The sequence below is a fragment of the Sturnira hondurensis genome, unplaced genomic scaffold (genome assembly GCF_014824575.4).
Source record: "Sturnira hondurensis isolate 20B ecotype Veracruz unplaced genomic scaffold, ASM1482457v3 Scaffold0000648, whole genome shotgun sequence".
Lineage (NCBI taxonomy): Eukaryota > Metazoa > Chordata > Mammalia > Chiroptera > Phyllostomidae > Sturnira > Sturnira hondurensis.
In genome coordinates, this window is record NW_028073279.1 from 10,313,569 (window position 1) to 10,334,115 (window position 20,547).

Here is a 20,547-nt window from a genome sequence, read left to right on the forward strand (position 1 = left end):
CTCTCTAACGCACTCTCCTGTGAGGCTGGGAGTCTCTTCCGGCACCTCCACCCCCACAGGTGTTTCCAATCAGTGGTTTGAGGCTTTATTTCCCAGCACTGGGACCCTGGAAATAAAGCCAGTCACCTTGCGTGCAGCGCCCCTCCACAGTCCATTGCCTTGCTGAGTCTGCTAGCTGCTGCCTTGCATGTCCAGGGTCCTCGAACCACTGCTTTGCCGCAAGTCTTTTCCATGCCTCCTACCAGTCTAGATGAATGTGTCTACTTCAACTTCTTGGTTGTTGGACTTCCATACAGTTCAATTTTCTGTTAGTACTGGTTGTTTTTTGTTTCTAAATTGTTGTTGTCCTTATTTTGGTTGTGCAAGGAGGCGCAGTGTGTCTACCTACACCTCCATCTTGGCTGGATGTCCTCCCACTGTGGGACCTGATGCTTGCTTTTACTGGACAGAGGAGCGGCATAGCCAACCACTTACTCTGCAAGCCCAGATGGCTCTGGGCACAAGTACTAGCTCTTGTTGAAGAAAAGAGAAAAACTCTTAGACAGTTCTAGTGCTGGTTACAAACTCTTGGTAAAAGAGATGCTTGAGTTGAGAAAAATGAAGAAAGAAAGAGAGTTGACTCAAGGGAAAAGATAAAAGAAACATAACTAAATTCTCTCTCTCACTCTCTCCTCTGAGTCATTTGCTGATTAGAAAACATTGACATTCTGTCTTGATGTCACAGGATTCTGTCAAGGGTGGAAGGGTCCAGAGAGGGCAGTAAGTTGCCCCAATCTACCCAACAAGAGAGGGACAGAGAACAAATGAGAACCCAGGTCTCCTGGTGCCAAGCTCCCTCCTCTTTGCAGAATGCCATGGAGCTTAGATGCACTGCTCTCAAGAAATTGTGCCAAATCCCAGAAGTAGCATATGTGCCCTTCAGCCGGAGATTGCCTTGGTAAATACATTTTGCTTCTTGGCTTGCAAAGCAAATATTTACTCAAAACCCACATAGCGTGGAACATAAGTTCATGACAGCCCTGGGCAGTTTCTAACTCACTTATCATTTATTTTAAATTTGTTTTTTAGTGCATATATTTTCTGCATGAGACCTGAAATAAACATAGTTCAGAGTACATGCTGGGTGAACTGAAAAAGTGGTTTTTATTTAAAAAAAAAAACAGTCTGTCTAGTACCTCTAGATTCCAGTATCTGACAGGTCTATGAGAAAATCAGTCAAGCTAAAATGGAGTTAGTGTTCCATTTAAGGGTGGTCTTTAAGGCAATGCCACAGGCTTTCATTTGGGAAATGGGCTGAAGAATTAAAGAGCTTCATCCGTAGCTCTCAGCACATGCCTCAGATTGAGACTCGGGGTACCTGGGCCCTGGTTCTGACCTTGTTTCTAATTAGTTGGTGACCCTGAGCAGGTCACTTAACCACTGTGAACTTCAGTTTGCTCATCTACATGATGTAACTAATGCTAACTTTCTACCTAACTCACTAAATCAACAATAGACCAAACGGAAAGGCAATTCAGGTATCTATAGGCCAAGTACTTATGAAAGGCCTGCTACGAGCCAGGCTGTTCTGGGAATGAGAAGACAGCAGTGAACAAAACAAAGTCCTGGTCTCGTGGAGCTTGTCATCCAGTGAGGGCAGACCAATGACAAACGAGACATAGATAATAGGCCTGATGCTAAGTTCTAAGAAGAAAACCATCATGATGAGGAAATAGAGGATGATGGAAATGGGCTGCCATTTTATAAAAGATAGTCCGTCAGAGGCTGTCTGATAAGGGGAGTCCTGAAGGAGGTGAGGGAAGAGCCCTGGGCGGGAGAAAGAGTGGAAACGAGGCTCCGGGAGGTTATGCCTGGAGAGTTCAAGTAGGAAGAAGAGGGTGTCTGGAGCGGGGTGAGAGAGTGAAGAGGCTAGGAGACATGCAGAAGCATCCCTGGAGGTGCTGGGGAGGTAGTCCAGAGAATCCTCCCGGTCCCTACCACCTCGAGAATAAACAATAGCTTGGAGCTTTGCATGTGCTAAAGGGACCCTGGGCCCACAATCCACACCATCCCAATCTGACTCGAGAATGCAGAACACTCCCTGGTTGTCCATGAACAAGCTCTCATTCACGCCACCTCAGCCCATGTCAATTATGTGGTATAAACATGCCTGAATTTTAGCCCTTTTTTTTTAGATCAAGTCACTGTGTTTTAGAATATTCCATCTGCAGAGCTGAACATTAATTTGGACATTGTTAGACATGGGGCTGAAGGACTAGGCAGCCCAGCTGCCCTTGCCTTCATCCGCGAGGCAAGCTGTGGTCCTTCATGCAAGACCTGACTTGGTTCCTAAGCCTCCATCCCATGATACCTTACATGGCAATATCTTGCCTACCTGTACTTTCTCAGAATCAGAGCAGAATATGTATGTTGAGCCAGAGTCTTGATCACAGCCTGGAAGTAGCTGGAAGTTCTACCAGGCAGGCTGGAGCCATCACAGGCCCACGTGGGCTGGGGTGGGCCTGTCAGGGTGGTCACTACAAGAATAATAGGAGATGAGAGAAGGCTTGAACCTGGCCAGGAGAGCACTGAGTAGGGCTTGTAGGGGAGGGAAGAAGTGTTTATTATCATTTTTTCAAGTTTAAAAAATTAATCTTTATTGTGCTTTTTTCCATTACCATTTAGTCCCCTCATCCCCCCCCCCCCTGCAATCCCCACACTGTTGTCCATGTTCATGAGTCCTTTTTCCTTTTGGCTCCAGCCCTCCAGCCTCTGACTTCCCCACACCCCTCATTAGCTGTCATCCGGTTCTCCGTCTATGAATTTGTCCCTATTTATAAGAAACACCTACTGCTTTCTAGGTAGAGGGTTAGGCTCTTTTCATGTACAGTCTCACTAAACCCTCACTAACCTGCAAAATAGAATTACTGTTCTAAAGAAGAGGAAACTAAAGCACAAGGGGGCTGAGCAAGGCCATCAGCTCTAAGAGGTGACTGGAGGAATTAGAACTCACTAAACAAAGCCTGGCCTCTTTCTGGGACATGACTGCTGCTTTGAAATGAGTCACTCTATCACGGGCAGGTCAGCGCAGGCCTGACTGGAGTTGTGTAGTTGAGGTAAGTCATCCGCCTGTCACCTCAGGGGTTGGGAGAGAATGGCCCAATTGTCCAAACAGATCTGGGGCTCCAGTGGGGGAGAGGGGATCATATTCGCCGAGGGCTCTACTGATCTATCCCTTTAAGAGGGATATCAACCTCCTCATCATCAGGGACCTCATCCTTGTGGTCCCCTCCCTCTGGGCAGAGCCTCTAGCACAGGCCACCCTGTCCTGTTTCACACCTACCCAGCACCCGGCTCCCCAGACCCACCGCTGCTGCCCCGCACTGGGCCGGCTGAGTCAGAGATGTCCACTCTCACCTCTGTGTCTCTTAACGTCTGAAACAGTGACTTGTTGTATAACCCTCTGCCTCTGCTTCCCTCGTCCTTCTCGGGCTTGCTGGCACGGGCGCTCATTCGTGAGCACCCTTGTTCATGAAATATCATCTGCAAATATGGGAATCTCTGCACCGGCCCCACACTGTTGATATCTCTGGAGTTGTTTATAAAAATATCCCTGGCATTCCCTGCCCGACACGGTTCTGCATCACGCTCTGCTTGCAGGCAAGCTTTGCCAGCCGGATAAGGAGCCCTTTCTTTGCCCTTTAGGGAAGTTATGACTCACAGTACCAGCCTTCCTTCCCTTTCTATAGCTCATGTCATCCATAAAAGGGCCATTATAAAGGTTATGGAGAAGATCAATCCCAGTCCTGGGTGGGAACCAGTGAGGTTCACTGAGGGAAGTTTAGCTCAGTCAGTGACTTGTTTCTTCATTTTGGGACTGGCTAGGTTAGCGATGGGCTGGATAGTTCGGGTGGGAGCTGGTTAGCTCATATTTGAATTGGAAATTGTAACTCAGGTATCAGTGAAAGTATCTTTCTGGCTGATGAGTTCAACTCATTATAGTGCTGGGAGTTGGGAAAAAGACCCTGATCCTTATCTCCCTGAGAGCAAGTCAGCATCACTCTCCCGGCTTTACTGACACAGACTTCAGGCCACCCCCAGGTGGCCAGCCCACTGGTGTGGACAGTCTGGATGGACCCCTGCAGCACATCAGCCTCCCAGGAAGAAGGGCTCCGAACACCAGCCCCACCTTTAGCACGTGTCCAGGACATCGGGTCTGTGCTATTTATGAGCCTGAAGCAGGACACAAGGAGAGAAGAGTGGGGAGGAACACACGAGATAATATGCATCTACGCATTTATACAACGATGCTTACTGAGCATCCACTGGACCCCAGACACTGTGCTGGGTGCTGAGGACACGGACGAGACAATGCTGTGCGCACTGTTTGATAAGCCTCCCTGTAGTTGGGATTGGCCAGGTGGCGGAGGTTTGGCCAGTAGAATGCAGGCAAAAGTGACATGCAGCACTTCCAAGAGTGGCCTACAAAGTCTCCTACACAGTCCTCTGAGGTCTTCCTCCTGTCCTATGTTTGCCGGTAGAGGCAAAAGGTCCAGACAGGACCCGGGGGTCCCACAGGAGCCATGAAACAGAGTGAGTCTGGGTCTCTGAGAGCTGCGCAGAGCAGAGGTCTCTCTGAACCTACGCTGACAAGACTTCACGTGAGGAGAAATGAACTTAAGTTGTGTTAAGCCCCTAAAATTCTGGGGATGTTTGTTGTAGCCTTTAGCCTATTCTGACTGACAACAAGGGTACAGAGAAGACAGTATTTTCATTCAAAGGCCCTTCACCTCTTCTCATCGCATTCTCAGAGAACTTGCCCCTTCCTGTTCTAAAAAAAACAGGCCATCCAGAGTCCTTCAGCTTCCTTCTGCTACGACCTTGACTTGTCTATGTGTCTTCACCCCCTTTTTTTCTTTACCCTTCGCTCCTCCCAGACGAATCCATTCACCTGGGTGCTTGATCCTGTCCCCTTATCTATGCTGCACTTGTGTCCTCTTGACAGACCTCTGCCTAAAACAAACAAACAAACAAACAAATAAATAAATATTTCAACTCTCCTCTCTTTAAATTAGAGAGTCCCATCCAGAAGCTGAGTAGTTGAGGCAAGGGATCTTCCCTGTCATCCCAGGAGTCTGGAGAGATGGCCCAATTCTCTAAACACATTTAGGGGGCAGGCGAGGCAAAGGGTGCCCACGTTCCCTGAGAGCTCCATTGACCTGGCCCTCGGAAGGGGACAGCTGCCCCTCTAAATAAAACGTGTGGAACTGAGCTGTTACCGTGCTATGTTCTTCTAAAGCAACAGATCTGTTTGGCTCTGACCACTTACCACCTCATTTCTGATGAATAGGCTGGAGTTACTCTTGCTGCCTTATCACTCACTGACTCCTTAACACACAGCAGTTTGGTGTTCTCTCCCACTGCATCCTGAGACTTTTCATGCAGAGGTCACTCTTGACCTCCAACTGTCAAGTCTAGGGGATTTTTCTCTGCCTCTTCCAACTCAGTCTTTCGGAAGCATCAGACACCTCGCCAGCCTGCCCTCAAACTCACTCCTGCTGAATGTTGTCAGCCCTTCTCTCTCCTGGCGGCTCCTCATGCCTCTGAATGGAGCAATGCCGCCATGTTCTGTTATCTGCCAGCTCTTTTCTCCTGAAATTCTCTTGTTTGGCAAATAGGGATATTACTGCTGATAATAACATTCACTAACATTTACTGAGTGCATATGTTAGACGGGTCCAAGGGTATCACACGCGATCCCACCTCACCCTAACAAGGACCCTCTGAAGTGGCAGTGTTAGAACTGCACTGCAGCCCTGGCTGGTGTAGCTCAGTGGATTGAGCGAGGGCCTGCGAACCACACAATCGCGGTTCGATTCCCAGTTAGGGCACATGCCTGGGTTGTAGGCCAGTTCCAGGTTCCCGGTTCCCGGCAGGGGACGAACGAGAGGCAACCATACATTGATATCTCTCTCCCCCTCTCTCTCCCTCCTTCCCTTCCTCTCTAAGATAAATAAATAAAAAAAATTCTTAAAAAAAAAAAGAACTGCACTGCACAGACAAGGAACTCAAGGCAAAAAGCAGAGAGGAAACTCCCACAAGGCCATAGCTGGCCAGGGGCGGGGCCAGAGGGGCAAGAGCCCCCTCGGGGTGCTTTTCTACTACATTTGGAAAAGGTGCCCCCACCTCTAAGTGGGTGCTGCTCATTGGCTTTGCAGAGGGCGACACTGAATTTCAGTTGCCCTGTTAGTTAAACCCTCACACGAAGCACACAGAGCAGAAGTATACAACTTAACTCACGGATTCAAATCCTGGCTCTCTAACTCCAGAGACACCATGCCTCTCACTGGTTTCCTGTTCCCCCACCTCTCTGGGCATCACGAGGTTGAAAACTAAATAGATCACAGGTATAAATCTCTTGGCTCAGAGTTCAGCACATAAGAAATATATGCTATAAAGTTGTTACTATTGTTGTCAGTATTAGTATTAACCATTCTCATCTACTTCCCAAATTTCAGCAAGTGAATTCATCAAATATTTAATTATTTCTCATGTGCCAAGCAGGATCCTAGGTGCTGAGGTTACTAAGATGAATAAAACTTTATTGAATTCAAAATCTAGCAGGAGAAAAATCTACATAAATGATGAACTAACATAAAAAGCTACATGAGCAGTAACAGGTGGTACGTGTTGTACAAGCCCAGAGAAGAGAGCACTGTGCAAGTATAGCGTAGGGACGGGAACTTAGGCAGGTTTGCTGACAACTGCAGAGAAGAAGGATATTTCAAAACATCTGGATCAGTGGGAGGGACAATCCAAAGAGGAGAAACTGCATAAACAAAAGCTTGCAGGTGAGCACGCACGGTGTGCGTGACCTGGAGTTTGCACTTGGCAGTGGGAAGTCGTTGAAAGCATCTAAGCAGGGCTGTGATGTGGTCAGATTCTGGTTTCAGAAAGAAAGCCCTAGCATCTAAAACAGTATTTTGCACATAGTGGGTGCTCAGGAAACATTTGTTGGAGGAATAGATGGATGGAGGGATTTAAAAAATGAACGAACAGCTTCAAGGAAACTACCTCCTGGTGTAAGCACGGAAATATTCACACGTGTATTTCAAAGTCCTCTGGAGTTGTGTAAATGTGTATGCTCACATGTTTATTTCAGTCCACAGTGGAACAACCTTGGACTTAGGTAGAGACGGTTAGCACTGAAAGAGTCCCTGATGAGGCATCATTCAGGTCCAACCCCTCCAGCCCAGAAGCTGAGGCCCAGAGAGGGAAACGGCTTGTTGAAGTGATTTGTCTCATGACCTAGCAACAACTTTGGCTGCTGCCAAAACTGAATCCAATCCTTGGATCTACTGGCCTGTCTGAGATTCTGATTTGATCAGGCGCTCCACTCAGGGGCCTGCCCTGCATGCACGGAGTGTGCCCTCCTTTCCACCTCCATGCCTCGCCTCTGTGTGTGTGCCCCAGTCTGGAACGCCCCCTCTGTGTTCTTTCCCCAAACCATCCATCCGTCAGGACTCGTTTCCTCCAGGAGCCTCCCCTGACTCCCCTGGCATGAAGTGATTTTCTCTCTCACCCACAGGAGTTCTTGAATATTTATTATGTGCCAAGAACTGTGCTCAACAATTTATATTCATTACACTTAATGCTTGCAATGGTCTTATGAAATACAAGCCATGATTATCTCCCATTTACAGAAAAGGAAACTGAGGCACCATCAACATAATAACATTTAATAATGCACCAGTGGACTAAATACTTTTCATGGGCTACCTGCCTTGTCCACACAACCACTCCATTCAGTTGGCACCCTTACAATAACAGCCATTTGACTGATAAGAAGACTGAGGCTCAGAGAGGTGAATTTGCCCAAGTTCTCCCAGAGATGAGGGTCTGGTTCCAGAACCAAAACGAGTTTTCTGTTTCTAGAGCCCCACTGACTTCCTGGTGAGGGTGAGGATTGCCCAGCCCGGCCCTCCTCCCCCACACACCACCACAGGGGGAGTCAGGGCGCCAGCTGACTGGAAAGGCCACCCTTCCTCCCCTGCCAGTAGAGAGTCTTCCATCACCCTGACCGTCCATCTGTCCGTCCAGACCACCCGCCTAGCTCTTTCCTTTGTTATTAAATAGCATGTTTGTTCCCGAGTTTTCCTTCTCTAACTGATCGCAAGTGCTTCTGGGCAGATGGCATGCCTTTGAGATCTCAGTGTCTCTCTGGGTTCCGGCCCAGGGGTGCTTACACATTATTGATTCATTGATTAATGAGACAACTCAACGATGGAAATAATCTTACCTTTCTTGAGTACAAAGAGGTTTGTGGAAGCCAGCAACCCAAAGTTGCACTGAACATTTCATTTGCTTTTAAATACAGTATAAAGTAGACCCCAGCATAAAAATGTTAATCTTATTGTTATATGCTCAGTTAAAAAAAAATAATGTTCTATTTCCCTTGAAGGTGGGTTGCCTTCTTTGAATGCCACACTGGCTCCTAGAACACCAGCAAGCAGTTGCTCTGTAAATACTGCTAATCAATTGGTCCATAAAGACACATTATTATTTTAACACCGAGGGTTATTTTTGTTAGGTTTCTGTCCCCTAGGCTCTTGTAACTGCAGCCTACATCCCACTGATGTTACGCTGAGCCTAGTTTCTTCATGTGAGTCTCCTCCACCCCCCCCAACATAGGGACCTACTCCCTGAGAACAGACTGTAAAGTTCTGAAACGGCTTTCTACGAGAGAAGATATCATTATTTTTTACTGCCAGCCTTTCTTTATTTTCCCAGCTCCAGCATGAGGAGGTTAAACGTTTCCTGTAGGTTTTCTTCTCCCAGGACCCGTTTTAATCCATTGTGCTATCGTCCCCTACTGGTGACAAAAGGGCAGGTGACTTGCTCTATTAAGGTTAAGGTTGGGAGCTTCTTGCCTTGAAAACATCCTGATAACTTTGCAGCTAAGAATGTTTTGTTTTCAATAGTAAATCTGCCAACCAGGGGTAGACATGTTTTACTTATCCACATAAAAAAAAATTTTTGGAACCTTCCAGGACTAACGGTACAATAGTTTCATTTTATCACAATCATATCCTACAGCCTCATTCTCTCAGAGCTGCTCCTACAGAATTCTATTTTGTTCATCTTTGTTTCCTCTGCAGAGAGCACTGGTTTTGAAAAATAGTAAGTACTCAATAAAAGTTTGTTAAATACATATATACCTAAATTAATGAAAGCATGAATACAAGCACAGGGGAGAAAGGAAAGACAGACATCATTCTTTCTTTCTTTCTCTCTTTCTTTCTTTCATCCTCAACCAAGAATATGTTTATAGATTTTAGAGAGAGAGGAAGGGAGAGAGAGAGGCAAACATCAATGTAAGAGAGCAATATCAATTGGTTGCCTCCCATTCACACTCAACCAAGGATGGAACCTGCAACTTAGGTACGTGCCCTGACCAGGAATCAAACCCACAACTCTCTGGTATATGGAACGATGCTCCAACCAACTGAACCACCCAGCCACAGCAGCACAAACATTTCCTATAAGCCCCTCTGCTCGAGATGAGCTACAGAGAGCCACATTCGGTTTACAGAATCATTTAGTCATCAGCAAGTGCTTCGAAACTTTCATCAACAGATTCTGAAATCAGGGTAGAACTTTTTTCCATTCTCCCTTTCTCCTGCAGCTGAGTAGAGTAAAAAAAAATCTTGATGTTGCTTAAACTGTGGTCATTAGGCTCTCAGCCACATGGGCTGTGCTTGTCATTTTTCTTCCTTGAGGTTCTCAGTAATTGCAGAGCAGCTGAGATCTTTTCTCTTTTCTAGAAGGCACAGGAAAGAAGATGAGCCCTCGTACAGCTGCATATTGGCAGGTCAGGTTGCCTGGCATGACCCCCCTTTCTATTAGGGCAGCGCCTGCGGTGCATAGCCTGGCAATGGCAGTGCCCTGCCTCCTCCTGGTCCCCTGGCGGCCACAGCTCTGGTGTAAAACCCAAGATCAGCCAACTGAACCCTCTCGCCCTGGACTTGGACTCCTAATGGGACGGTGGAAAAGTGAACAGTCATTAAAATTATTTATACCAGCAGCTGTTGTGGAGGGCAGAGGGGTGTCTCTGGCTGCAGTAGCCACATCTGCACCAGGAGGTTGTGTCCCAGCCACAGCCCCTCTGAACGACAGGGGCTGGGCCTCTGGCTTCTTGGCCTTCTGGAGCTGTCTTGGTTCAAGCATCTGTTTCAAGTGTGGTCCTCCGGACTTTCTGGAAATTCTATGAGCCTTCAGAGTCCTCCAATCAATTCCTCTTCTGACGCAAGAAAACCAGTCAGTTCATTTGCACCTGAAAAAAATGTAGCTAGTACAATAGCAAGCAAAGGGAAAAGAGAGGAGAGAGAGAGAGGAGTGAGAAAAAAAGGATGGAAGAAAGGAGAAGGAGGAGGAGGGAGGGAGGGAGGATAGGGGAAGGGGAGGGGAGTCATCTTCTGGTCGGCAAGTGCGTGCCTAGCATATGCTCAATACATAGTAAGCACTCTGAGTGAGAAAAAGGCCCACTCTAAAATATTAATATAGTATAAACTTGTTTGGTAGCCTTCTTTCTTACCTGATCCCTATCTCAGTTATAGGGGTCCCTTAGGGCAGGGGTCCCTAGGCTCCAGGCCACAGATCTGTGCTGTCTGTGGCCTGTTAGGAACCAGGCCTCACAGCAGGAGGTGAGCTTGCATGTCATGAGCTTGAATCATCCCAAAACCATCCCCTGTCCACTGTGCATGGAAAAATTCTCTTCTGTGAAACTGGTCCCTGGTGCCAAAATGGCTGGGGACTGCTGCCTTAGGGGTCAGGTAAACTCAAACCACCTATTAACTGTTTCTCGCTACTCAGTGTGTGGTCTACAGACCGGCAGGAACCACCTGGGAACTTGAAGTGCAGCATCTCAGCCCCTCCCCAGACGCACAGAACCTGCAGCTGCACTTGAACAGGCCCCCGGTGATTCCACCGCACAGCACAGTCTGAGACACGCAGGTCTGAGACCATCCTTGAGTGACCTTCTCAAGTCTCAGATTTTTCTCCTGCATAGTGAGAATAACCACCACAAAGAGTGACCTATGTATAGGGTGGAAGCATATGAAATTTTCACTATTTCACCATTTTGACCTATAGGAATAACAATTCCATACGGTCCAACCTAATACTTGTTCTTAGGATAAAATGAAATTTTCCATAGAATGTGCTTACCACGGTGCCTGGCACAAGGTAAAATCAATAAATTGGTCTCTAGCTTAAGTTCTAGCATAATTTTTCCAACTTTAGGTTTGCATGCTCACAACATGGGCAGTAACCTCTGATAATGCTTGGGTAAGGCGGACAAGGTAAAGGGTTCACTTCAATGTCATTTCTCATGCACCCGATCTGTGCCGGTCACTCTCCCAGAAGCGAGGGATCCTTATACCGGCTTTATGGTCCACTCCCACTGCTCTCCTGCTCTGTCCTGGATCTCATGGCCATGCTTGTGAACGTTTCTTAGGCTCCTTGGTCCACAGGATTCTAGCAAGGTTCAGACAGTGAGAGGCACTTGGACGGCGGCATAGGCTGGGGAAAAGCCAGGCTGTTTTTCCCTTTTTCTCAACTCCAGGAAGCACCTCTAGCCCTAGTTGCATCTCCTCTGTGGTCCCACTACCCGTTGAGCACCCATCAATCGGTAGCAGGCAGCCCCTGCTGCAGGCCCTTACGTGATGAGGCAGGCCACGTGGCCCCGCACATAGCCCCTCCTCCAAGGTTCCTGCTCCCACCACGCAGCTCCGGTCCCAGACGCTGGTAATGCCATCTCCTCCTAAATTCATTCATTTCTGCCTTACCTTACCTTCCTCTGGTTGCACTTTCTGCCCTTCAGTCCCCTCTGTAACAAATTCCCTGAATTAAATCTTCTCTATTGAGTTCTATTTCCTGACCAGACTCTGGCTAACATAGGCTTAATCTGTTATCTTTCCCTGGGGTATGCTCATTTTAAAAGAAAAAAATAGAAGCTGAGGGCAATGTGTACGGCGGAGACATGAAACACTGGAATCTTACTTGAGAGGAGAGGTGAGATTGGGGACAATGGGTCCCTTATAACACACGGTGTAGGTTTGTGTGTTTTGAGTCAGCCGGACTTTGGCTTGCAAAGAACAGAGCCTCCTCCAAGTTTCTAGTCAGAACAAAAAAAAGCAAGAAGAGCTGACCCCAGGTTCCAGCATGAACGGACCATGGAAAGCCATTGTAGAACCAAGGCGAAGGTCCTGGGCTTGAGGTGAGTAGTGGGCTGGATAACGACCCCCAAAGATATAACATCCTAATGGCACCTGAATGAATTACTGTATTAGTCAGCTCAGGCTGCCATAACAAAATACCATACGCTGGGTGGCTTAAACAATAGAACTTTATTTCTCACAGTTCCGGAGGCTGGGGAGTCCAAGATCAAGGTGCTGGCTGACTTGGTTCCTGATGAGGCCTCTCTTCCTACTTGCAGATGCCTTCTTTCTATGTTCTTTCATGTTTTTTTTTTTTTCAGCGTGTGCATTTGGAGAGCAATCTGTCTTCTTTTTCTAAGGCCACCAGTCCTACCTGATTAGGATCTTACCCCATGTCCTCATTGAACCTTAATTAGCTCCTGAAAGCTCTGTCCCCAAATATAGTTACATTGAGTTCAAGGGATAAGGGTGGAGGATGGGCAGGGAAGGGACACAAAATCAATTCATAGCTGTTACCTCATTTGGACAAAGGACTTTGCAGATAGGACATAATGAAGGATCTTGAGATGGAGAGGTTATTCTGCACTATCCAAGCGGGTCCTAAATGCAATTACAAGTATCTGTTAAGAGCAAGAGAAGGGTATTTGACACACGGGGGAAGGCCATGTGACCGAGGAGGCAGAGATTGGAGCGATGCCACCACAAGCCAAGGAAAGCCAGCAGCCACCAGAAAATGGAAGAGGCAAGAAAGAGGATTCTTCCCTGGAGCCTCTAAAGGGAGACTGGCCCTAAAGACACCATGATTTCAAGTTTCCTCCCTCCAGGACTGTGAGAGAATACATTGCTGTTGTTTTAAGCCACCAAGTTTGTGGGCATTGGTACAACAGCCATGGGAAACGGATACAAGGCCTGACTCACTGCCCGCTGCCTTGCCTCAAGCATCCCCCAGTCCTGCACCACCTGTTCCGTTTTTTCACCCTTTTCCTCAGCTGGTATGTCTTTCCCCACCTCATAGCCTCTGCTTCTTCACAGCTCCTGCTCTATCATAATGTTTGCTTACAGTGAGCCTGTCCATGTTCTGTCCAACTCCTTTCTGTGCTAGAACCGTTTAGTTTAGGCAGCCATTGCTTTTAATAGTTTGCATTTTGCCCCAGGACACATCAGTTTGCTAGACAGTGTACAGGTTGCCTGCCCTAGTCAAATGCCCACCTGTGGTCCCGTTGCCTTGGCCCGAGTGAGATTTGGGAGGAACGCACAGCGGGTTGCTGTGGCTCACAGGGCTGTCCCTCCCTCAGGGGTCATGGGCGGGGCATTTGCACCCGGACAGGGCTGCGAGTGTGGCACATGGTGCAGTTGCCAGATCTGGCTCCGCTCAAACATCTGAATTTTTAACCAAATGATAAGAAGTCAGTTCTGATGCAGCATGTATGAAATGAAAGAGAAAGCAATCCTTCAGAGAGCTAACTCTTAATGAGGAATTACCTAAAACGTATTGGTGGGCCAGCACCCTTGTTAAATATGGCCTTCTCCCCCCGTGTCATGTTTATGTTAGTCGTGGGTCTGGGGCTGTTTGGACAAGGTGGAAAGTGGCGCTAGCTTAGTTTCACAAGTACACAGCACTCGTGTTGCTGCCATTCAGAAATTGGGGGGCTCAATGAGACCTGTCTACCCAGTGAGCTCCCTAGTCTATCCACTTCGGTTTGGCTACCTTGACCCAGAGCGGGGCTTCCCAGATGCCAGGACCTTCACGTCCCCTGGGGGGTCAGTGGGTCGGGGCCATGACCTGAGACGCTGTGTCTCCAGCGAGCATACAGGTGACGCTGCTTTGCTGGTCTGAGCACAGGACTCCAAGCAGCTGGGCTCTTGAGCGGACTGGTTTCTGAGGACTCAGTTCTGTGGATGTTTCTAGGTGCGCCTTGAAAAACATAACTGGGTTCAGTCATTTGGGGAAATACGGGGTAAAATACAGGTCGTCAGGTTTTGTTTTTTTTTTTTTTAAACCTTCAGGACTTCTTGCCTGTTCACATGCCTCGTGACACCAGAGGAATCCATTATATGTAGTACGTCCCAGGTTTTATTTAACCACAGGATCTCTGTCCCCATATAGACTAGAATGTTATAAAGCACACCCCAGGAAACACTTTTCTGGGAACCCAGTCCTTACCCCTCCCTCGCTTTCAGCTCGAGACTCCAGGGGGAGTTTTTAACAGTGGGAAGAAGTGGGAAACTGTGTTCTTGGCTTCAGAGCTGGATTCTTCCTGGAGGCAAAGACTTGGGTCAGAGAGACCGACAGCTCTGAAAACTAAGGAATGTGTACAATGGAGTAGCTGGAGTAACACAAATCTAGGTGTGTGTGCTTGCTCCACCATTTACTACTTCATGACCTTGAGTTAGTCATCTTCTCTGAACCTCGGTTTCCTAATCTGTGAAATGGGGATGCCAGGATATTCCTGTGTTGTAGCATTATGGTGAGAAATGAATGAGTTGAATGCATGTAGAGGACTTAGTATGTTGCCTAGTACATGGTAAATGCCTGATGGAAGCTCTTATTATTACGATGATGCAAAAGTGTCACAACATTTCACATGCACCCCATTTTTTACTCCAGTTTTTTTTTTTATTTCAAGAGAGAAGGAGAAGGAGATGGGAGGGAGAAAGAGAAAGCACAAACATGCTGACTTGGAAGGGAACTTGTGCTTTGAAGCTGACAAGTATAATTTGTCTTGAGACTGCCAAGCCCTTGGGTTGAGCCTTCATATTGGAAAAAAGAGACAAGTGAGATTAATCTGGGGCCTTCATTACTTACTCCATCTGGCCTGGCTTGGCACGGCCCCTTCCCTCTACAAACCGATTACTCCTTCAAAAGCCTCAGCAGAGTGGCCTCTAATGGGTTCCGACATGGCAGGAATGGGGCTCACACAGCCCGGAGATAAGGGCCTCCGCACCGGGGCCAAAACACTTCCAGCTCTACAGCCCAGATGCTCTACCACAAAAGAAAGAAATGAACTGAAAAGGAGCCAAGGCCTCTGGGCCAGGACAGATCTCAGGATTCCCAGGAGCACCTGGTTCCCCACAGTGGGGAGCAGCAGGAGCAAGTCTCACAGGGATGGCACCGCTGATGCGGAGATCCAACTGGGGCATGTTCCAATGACCAAGGGCACTTCTAAATCTGGCTTTCTAGTCACAATGGGGATAGGAAGGTGCTTGGGGGAAGAGAAGAAGGTTGTTGTTTTTAGACGGTTGCCAGTAAAAACCTACTGAGCAGGCTTTCTCATGTTTTCTCCCTGTACATGTGGCCCCACCATGCAGCGGAGAGCGAGAGGGAAGAGAACTGATGTTTACTAAGCACCTACTATGCTCTAGCCAGGACACCAGGTGGCCCTCACACTGTTGGCTCTGTCACTCAGCACAAGCCTGAAAAGTAGATGCTACTATTTTTTTGTGTGTGGGAGAAAGTGAGATATTTATCCTTAGACACCCAATAAGTGATAGAGCCAGGATTTAAACAGTGTGGGTCTGTGCTGAGAGTTGTGCTATTTTGCACCCTCAGTAGCAGCCTCTGGATTTGAGAGCAATTATGAGTAGGAAGACCTCTCCCAGCCCCAGGAGGTAGCGATTCTGGCTTGAGGAGTCTTCTCTCCCAGGAGACTGCAGAGCATAAAAACTGACAGGCAGCCTGGGGGCCACCCTGAGAAAGACGGAATTCTTGAACAGAGGGCCAAACCAGATCAATCAATCTATCAGTCCAGGTTTATTTATCTTGGATTGAGGGACAGCCAGTCTCTGAAACAAAGGCTCTACTTCTGAGCTGCTCTGAACACACAGCTCTTTCAAAGGGCCATGGGTTTTGGCTTCTGGGGCCGGTGGGGTCAAGGTCCAGCCTGGTAGCTTCCAGGGCCTCAGAAAAGTGAGTCTGGGAGCCTTGGAGAGTCAGAGACTGTGCAACACTGCCACCTTCTGGGGGCAAGGTCCACTCTGACCTTGCCAGTCAGAAATCTGGCTCAGAATACCAGAGCAAATGACACTGTTAGGTTCGTACTTCCCTGCTGGAGCCTTCTTACTCACATTGTGGATCAGGACTGCCAGAGTTTGTTTACTAGTTAACAAAGCCCATGGAGATTGGAAGTGTGGGCTTCCAAGTCAAATGCTGAATCATTATTTTTTCATTTGACAAATATTTTCTGAGCACCTATTTTGTGCTGAGCACTGGGCTCTGCATGGAATACACAGTGATGATCCAAACCAGTGGTACCTGACTTCAGGAGGCTTATCCAGATGGACTACAAAAAAGGAGTTGTAAACAAGTTTGTTCATTATTACCGTGATGAGTGCGTACAAGGAAAAGCGCGGGGTGCTGGAGGAATACATAATGCAGAAGGAGAGAGGGGCACTCTGACCTAGTCAGTCAGTCAGGAAAGTCTTCCTCAAGGACATGATATATATGCAGACACCTGAAGAATGTGTAGGAATTAGCCAAGCAAGTGGTTTAGGAAACAACAGGTGTGAAGGCCCTGAGACAAGGAGGAGCCTGGCACATTTGGAAAAAAAGTTTTATTTATTTTTAGGGAGAGAGAAAGGGAGGGAGAAAGAGAATGAGGGAAGCATCGATGTAAGAGAGAAATATTAATTGATTGTCTCTTGTATGTCCCCAACTGGGGACCTGGCCCGCAACCCAAGCATGTGCCCTGACCAGGACTTGAACAGGTAACCTTTCAGTTTGTGGGACAATGCACAAACCACTGAGCCACACCAGTCAGGGCAAGCCTGGTGCACTTGAAGAAATGAAATAAGTTCTGCATTAATCAGCCATCAAGAGAGAAAAAGAGTGATGTGAGGTAAGAGTGGAGAAAGAGGTAGCAACAAGATCACACAGAGCATTAGAATGCCATATTAAGGATCTGGTCCCATATTTAGTCAAGTTTCTTTTTTTTGTTACATATGACAAAGACCTAATGAAAACTAGTTTAAGTGAAAAAGCAATTTATTGGTTCATATAATTGGAAAGTCCAGAGTTAAAGCTTCAGGTATGGCTGAATCCAGGAACTCAAGTAGAATCATCAATACTTTCTTTGCTGACACTCTATATAAAGTACCCTAAAGATTCCACACACACACACACACAAAAACCTTCTAGAACTGATAAATAATGTCAGGAAAGTAGCAGGATACAGAATAAATATTCAGAAATTAGTGACATTTTAATTTTTATTTATTTTTAAATTTTATTTCTTGATTTTTGAGAGGCAGAGAGAAAGAGAAACATTGATTTGTTGTTCCACTTATTTGTGCATTCATTCATCGATTCTTATATGTACCCTTACTGAGAAGCAAACCCACAACCTTGGCATATCTGGACAATGTTCTAACCAACTGAGCTACCAGGGCAGGGCCAGAAATCAATTGAGTTTTTATATACCAACAAGGAACTATTGGAAATGGAAACTAAGAAAGCAATCTCATTTACAATTGCATCAAAAATAGCTTGGAATACATTTAACCAAGAACTGGTTGGAATACATTTAACCAAAAATACCTTGCAATACATTTAACCAAGAACCTAATACAAAAGACTTATACTAGGAAAATTATAAGACACTGAAGGAGAAAATTAAAGAAGATACAAGCAAGTGGAAGCATATACTGTGTTCATGAATAGGAAGAATTAACATCATCAAAATGCTCATTCTACCCAAAGCAATCTATAGATTCAATGCAATTCCTATCAAGATACCAATAGTGTATTTCACAGAACTAGAACAAATATTCCAAAATTTTAGATAGAACCACAAAAGATTCCAAACAGACACAGCAATCTTGAGAAAGAAAAATGAAAGTTGGAGGGATAACACTATCTGGTATCAAACTGTACTACAAGGCCATACTAATCAAAACAGCATGGCACTGGCATAAAAACAGACATATAAGTACAGAGTAATGGAACAGAATAGAGAGCCCAGAAATGAATCCCCACCTTTATGGTCAATTAATATTCAACGAAAGAAGCAAAAGTATACAATGGGGTAAAGACAGTCTATTGAAAAAATGGTGCTGGGAAAATTGGACAGATAATGTGCAAAAAAACCCAAAACTAGACCACTTTCTTAAACCATACACAAGAATAAACTCGAAATGGATTAAAGGTTTAAATTATAGATTCAAAACCCTAAAAATTCTAGTTGAAAATATAGGTAGTAAAATCTCTGACCTCTCTCAAAGCAATATTTTTTCTGATGTATTGGGTTGGCTAAAAAGTCCATTATGATTTTCTGTACAATGGCTCTAGTAGAGTTTAGTTGTCTTTAACTTCATTTGAAACAATTTTATTAGATCATATTGTGACAGCTGGCGTAACAGTGTGAGTTTAAAGAAACATAAAAATTCATGAATTTTTGTGCAGCCATTTTAATATTGAAGGTAGAAGAAAATACACAAGATTTTCAGCATATCATGCTTTATTCAAGAAAGGTAAAAACACAACTGAAATGCAAAAAAAGATTTGTGTAGTGTATAGAGAATGTGTTATGATGGATCAAATGTGTCAAAAGTGGTTTGCAAAGTTTCACGGTGCAATTATTGACATTTTGGCCAAATAATTCTTTGCTGTGGAGCTGTCTTATGCATTGGAAGATGTTTAGCAGCACCCCTGTCCTCTACCCACTAGAAGTCAATAGCGAGAGACAGCCGGCATACTCAAAATATCAAATCAATGCAGTTATTGGTGAAAATGAAAAATGTGTCTTTTATTTTATGGGAAAAAAACTAAATGGACTTTTTTGGCCAACCCAATATTTCCTTCAATGAAGGAAACAAAATAAAAAATAAACAAATGGGACTACATCAAACTAAAAAGTTTCTGCACATCCGTAAAATGGAAAGACAGTTCCTTGAGCGGGAGAACAGTCACCAATAATACATCGTATCATGGATCAATAACCAAAATTTATAAAGAATTTATGCAACTCAATGTGAACAAAACAATCAACCGGCAGTGACCTTGAAAATCAACCGGCAGTGCCCTTGACAATCAACCGGCAGTGCCCTTGGCGGTCCCCAGGTCTGCCTCTCGCTTCAACAGTGTTTGGATGGAACAGACCCAGGAACATCCCACCGTCCAGCCTCTGACCACCCTCCAACCTCCTTTCCAGTCACCACCTTTGGAACCACCTCAGCCGTCCTCAGTCTCCGAGACCAGCCAACACCAGATTTTGACTTAACTCCCTATTGCCGAACAACGATGAGCTCCCAAGATCGTCAGAATTATTCCACTGAGGTACAGGCCTCCATCAACTGCCTGGTCAAACTGCGTCTATGGGCCTCCTACACCTACCTCTCCCTGGGCTCCTGTTTCCACCAGGACGATGTGGTTTTGGAGGTTCAGAACACTTCTTCCGGGAGCTGGCTGAGAAGAAGCACGAGGGTGCGGAGCATCTCTTAAAGATCCAAAATCAGTGCGGTGGTCATGTCCTCTCCTAGGACAAGCAGAAGCCTTCCCGTGATGAGTGGGATGGGACTCGGGGCACCACGATGGCTTCCATGGCCTTCGAGAAGGGCCTGAACCAGGCCACTTTGGAGCTGCAGGTCCAGGGTTTTACCCGCACAGACCTCCATCTCTGTGACTTCCTGGAGAATCACTTCCTGGACGGGGAGGTGAAACTCATCAAGCAAATGGGGACCAGCTGACTAACCCCTGAGGCTGGCCAGTCCTCAGGCTGGGCTGGGCAAGTATCTGTTCGAAAGCCTCACCCTCAAGCATGGCTAGGAGCCTTTGGAGCCCAGAGGCCTTGGAAGGGCCCTCCGCATCTTTTTGGTGTCTGGCTTCTGCTTGAGCCTCTCCCTGAACAACTAGGCCTCCTCTTAACCACCCTGGAGCCCTCTCCCATGCATCAGACCAAATGAAAACAATTAAGCTTTTTTCAGGAAAAAAAAAAGAGAAACAATCCACTTCAAAAATGGACAAGGACTTGAATACATACTTCTCCAAAGAGGGCATACAGATGGCCAATAGACACATGAAAAGATGTTCAACATCACTAATCATCAGAAAATGCAAATTAAAACCACAATGAGATACCGTCTCACATCTGTCAGAATGGTTATCATCAACAAATCAACAAACAAGGGGACCCTCAAGTGCTATTGGTGAGAACCCTGACTGGTGCAGACACTGTGAAAACAATATGGAGTTTCCTCAAAAAAATTAAAAACCAGCCCTGGCTGGTGTGGCTCAGTGGATTGGGTGCCAGCCCACAAACCAAAGGGTCACAGGTTCGATTCCCAGTCTTCTTCTGTCTAAAAATAAATAGGTAAAGTCTTTAAAAAGTAACTCTGACACTTTAAAAAAAATTAAAAA

General features: G+C 46.2%; 1 pseudogene; it reads left to right on the plus strand.

Moving 5' to 3' along the window:
• The first annotated feature begins 19,431 nt into the window (after positions 1–19,431).
• On the plus strand, positions 19,432–19,956 carry LOC118985463 (ferritin light chain-like; annotated as a pseudogene).
• Positions 19,957–20,547: the final 591 nt, after the last annotated feature.